We start from the raw sequence: 5000 nt of genomic DNA on the forward strand, positions 1-5000 counted from the left end.
AAATCGTTTCCCATATGGAAGAAACACGCATGCACGTTCGCATACATATATATGCACACATATACACACACACACTCACTCACACACACACACACATTGATAATGTTTGTAACATACAACAAAATACAATATATATGTACATATATACTTACATATGTATGTATGTATGTATGTATGTATATATGTATGTATGTATGTATGTATGTATGTATGTATGTATGTATGTATGTATGTATGTATGTATGTATGTACGCACACATGTATACATTTATATATATGTATATATATGTGTGTGTGTGTGTGTATCTATACATATATACATATACATTTACCTAGTTGTTTCAGTACGTGAGAACTAAGGTCCCGTCTGCTATAAATTATCATATAACTTTTTTTAAATTGATGCACTTTAAAACGCAACGTTATTTGGAAGATTGTTTCAATAGTTCTGTTTGGGAAACTGAACTTCTTGACATCTCGCCTCTTTTTACTTTCAACTTTCTGCTGTGTCCTCTCGTCCTTCTTGTGTTCAAAATTATAAAGTCATCTTTGTCTAACTTCACCCTTCCTGTAATATAGTTGAACATCATTATCATGTAACCTCTTTTTCTTCTTTCTTCCAAAGTAATAAGACCTATTTTCTGTAGTTTTTCTTCGTAGCACAAATCTCTTAAAGTAGGCGCCTATCTTGTGGCTGCTCTTTGAATTATTTCTAGTTTATCTATGTCTTTTTTTAAGGGTGGACTCTATACCACTGCGCTATACGCAAGACTAAGTCTTATGATGGCTGTCATGACCTTCTTTACCATGTCTTCGTCCACATAAACGAATGCCCTCTTCAGCCCTATCATTTTATGTACCTTGTCATTTATATAATCATTTGTGCTTAGATTCCTGTTCATGATTGTTCCCAGGGTCTTTTTCTTTATATGTTTAGTTTAATATTACGTCTCCTAACTTGTATTGATATAGTGGACGATTTTTACTTTCTCCGAACCTGATTACATGGCATTTTTTGGTGTTAAATTCCATTTTCCATGTACAACTCCAAATTAATAAGTTCTCGATGTCAATTTGGAGGCATGATACATCATTTGTTATCCTTTTTATTTTGTAATTCCGCCTCGTCTGCAAACCTATTCAGATAACTACATGGGCTTATGTTTGACCCTTAATCATTTATGAAAATAGTAAACATAATCGGCCCCAAGATCGATTCTTGAGGTACTCCGCTAGTTACTCGTCGCCAAGTAGAGTGCTTCCCTCTAATTACGGTGCTCATCTGCCTTTCATGAATAAAGTCGTCCATCCATTGAAGGAGTTTACCTTTCACTCCACCCATGTGTTCTAATTTCCATCATAGTCTTCTAAGAGATACCTTATCGAATGACTTAAAGTCTAAGAATACACAATCAACCCAACCGCCTCTTTCTCGTAATATTTCAGAAACTCTATCACAGAAACAAAGGAGATTTGGAATGCATGCCCTTCCTTCCCTAAAACCAAATTATCTATTTGATATCATATCGTGTTTTTCAAGTAATTCAACCCACTGTTTTCTAATTATCCTTTCTAACAGCTTGCATACTACATTGGTTTCCGAAACTGGTTTATAATTTAGAGGGTTTTGTTTGTCGCCGTTCTTGTATGAAGGTGTAACATTGCCAAGTTTCCAATCTTTTGGTAGTTTTCCTTGTCTCACTGAATTCTGGAATATTTCCAATAACGGAGTACTTAATTCTTCGGCACATTCCCTTAGAACCCAGTTAGATATCTCATATGGTCCGTATGCTTTAGTCTTGTCGAACCCTTTCAGTAGGTCTTTTATTGCATTCTTTTTGAGTGATATTTTTTATATTCTGATTTATGTTTGTACGGTTACTTGCCATTTCAAAGGGTGGGTCCTAAACAAACACTGACTAAAACTTCTTATTAAGGATTTAACACATTTCCTCCTCCCCAGTATAAACGATGCAAATGTCTTTGATGGTGCTAATGTGATCTCTACTTTTTGTTACTTTTTATGTAGTTAAAGAAGAGCTTTGGTTGGCTTGTACATTTACTGATTATATCCCTAATTTCGCCTCCCTCAGTGTTTGGGTATACTCATTTCTTCCTACTTTATACCTTCCACACACTGCCTCAGATCTATATCTTCTGAATCTTCTCCAAAGGAGCTGTTTTTCTCTCATATTCTTGCATTTAATATTAAACCAAGTTTGGTCATTTCTTGCTTCAGTTTTGAATCTTGATACAAAATGTTCTACTCCTTTTTTATAGACTTCGCAAAATTTAGAATATTGCATATCAAGGTTTTCTTCGTTCAGGAGGGTTTCCTAGTTTATGCCATCGAAGAAATATTTAAGGCTTCTATAATTGCCTCGCTTGTAATTGTACTTTCCTTTCCGTTCCTTGCTTACGATTTATTTTTCCTGCAGCAGACAGTATTTCAACTTAATTACTACATGATCATTTTTTCTAGAGGAGGGCAGTACTCCGTATCCTTAATGTCATCTTTTATGCTTTGTAAATATTAGGTCAAGCATAGACGGTCCACCTAGCCCTCTTAGCCTGGTATGATCTGTTACATTCTGGAAGAGACAAAATTGATTTATGACTATGAGTAATTTTGCATTCCACGAATCTGGCTGAGCTCTGGGATCGAAACTTTCCCAGTAAATTTTTTCTATTAAAATCCTGTTACAAGTATATCTTTTGCATCAGTTTTCGGAAGTTGTAGCACTTCTTCCAGACTGTTTAACGTTTCTTGAATACATTTTTGGTAATTTTCTTGTGACCACGCCAATATATGAGGTGGCATGTACACTGTGGTTATTATATTTACTCAGTTTGTTTCTACCTCAATTGTCTTTAGTTCTACTATGGGATCTTGCTAAATCTCTATCTGCTTTATAATAATTCCTTTCCTTGTTAATATTTCCATTTGATCTATCTTTTCTCCAAATATTGTAGTCTCTAAGTCCTAAAGTTACATCGTCTAGGGAGGGATCCCGTTTAGATTCAGTGATGCATATTACATATTACTTTCAATAACTGTATTTAGTTCTAGGAACTTCGAACATAAACCATCTATATTTGCATAAACTATTTCTATATAATCTTTCGGTATTCCTTTTGACTGCAAAGCGAATGACTGTCTATCTCATTTTGGTTCCGATAGGAAACTTGTATTGCTTGGAGGCCTCTCACCCTTTTGTTTTTTACCTCTTCCATTTTTTCTGCAGTATTTCTCTGACATCTTTTCTCTCATCCAGATTTTCTTATATCCTTCGTGTGTGGCCAAAACTTTAGCTTTCTTTATTACATCATTTACCATTTGCTTATTCATGAATGTCACCTTTAAAGGTCGTTTCTTTCCCCTTTCGGAGCTATTTTGCTTCGAGAATTCGGGATTTATGACCTTGAGAATATTGACAATCGGTTTCTTAAAGGGGGTTGTATCGCTCGATTCCAACTTTTTTTTCCATGTCCAATATGACCGTGTCCTTGTTTGGATCAGCCAAACTTACAATATTCCTTGCGTGTTGCCTAAGGTGTGACATAAATTCACTTTTCTTTACTGTCACTGCAAGCTGTGTTTTTATTTTTCCTTTGTGATCTTGATGTCTATTTCTAACCTTTTTCCATTTAATTTATAGTTTCCTTTACTTTAGACACATTGGCATATGTAGCTAACATCTACTTCTTCCACCTTTTTCTTGAGTTCTTTCATTTTAATGTCAGACTTTTCAGTATTCTCTCTCTGAATGGCTGTGTTCTTTCTCAAATTGCCCAGCAATTTCTTCAAATTTGCGTTTTCTTCACGTATTTTCAAACATTCTGCTACCATGCTGTCTACCTTGGCTTAAGAGCTTCAATTCTAACTGCTGCTTCCGCTAGCTTCATCTTCCTGGTTTGAATGGTTAGAGCTGTACTCACGGCAGTTGTCTCTCTGCGCGAAAACGCTTACCATGCAGGATTCGCGATCACTTCTCGCCTCCCTCTCCTTCGCTCTCACTTTCCGGCTCACAAAGCCTCATAATCTTTTTCAGTTTTCACTCATTCGTTCTCTTTAAAACCCAAATTATTTATTCAACCCATGGCTAGCAGCGTTAAACCACCCATTGCCTGATCTTCTCCGTATTTAACAAGTGAGAGCTGTACTTCACTGATTGGATGCAGTCTACTCTCACAGTGTGTGTGTGTGTGTGTGTATTATGTATTATATATGTATGTAATTATATATGAATACACACGCACACGCACACACACACATACACACACAGTGCGCGCGCGCGTGTGTGTGTATACATATATACTTGTATATATATATCCATACACACTTATATGTATAAATACATACATACATACAGATATATATGTATATATATATACATACACCTGCATATACACATATATACATACATATGTCACACACACACACACATATGCACACATATGTGTGAGTACGTGTATAAACACACACACACACACACACACACACACACACACACACACACACACACACACACACACACACACACACAGATACACACACACACATATATATATATATATATATATATATATATATATATATTCCACCGAGGAGGTTAAGTAATCATAATTTATTACTTAGTGCAACCCGGAAACCATTATATTAAATTTCGGTGGTGATCTTCCCGCAAAATCTTGGGTCTGGTTAACCTCTGAGCGGCGTCTGCATCACAGGGGGGTGTTACGGAGATTTTTAGGTAGGAAGGCGAAGGCAGATTTATGACTAAACTCTGGCTCTCGTTTAGTTCTATTTCTCCATGTAGCCCGGGTACGTCTGTGAATATATGTGGATAGATAGATAGATAGATAGGCAGATATATATATATATACATATATATACGCACATATATATATATATACATATATACACACACACACGTGTGTGTGTGTGTGTGTGTGAGTGTGTGTGTGTGTGTGTGTGTGTGTGTGTGTGTATAATGTAA

The sequence above is a fragment of the Penaeus chinensis genome, chromosome 30, assembly GCF_019202785.1.
Source record: "Penaeus chinensis breed Huanghai No. 1 chromosome 30, ASM1920278v2, whole genome shotgun sequence".
Lineage (NCBI taxonomy): Eukaryota > Metazoa > Arthropoda > Malacostraca > Decapoda > Penaeidae > Penaeus > Penaeus chinensis.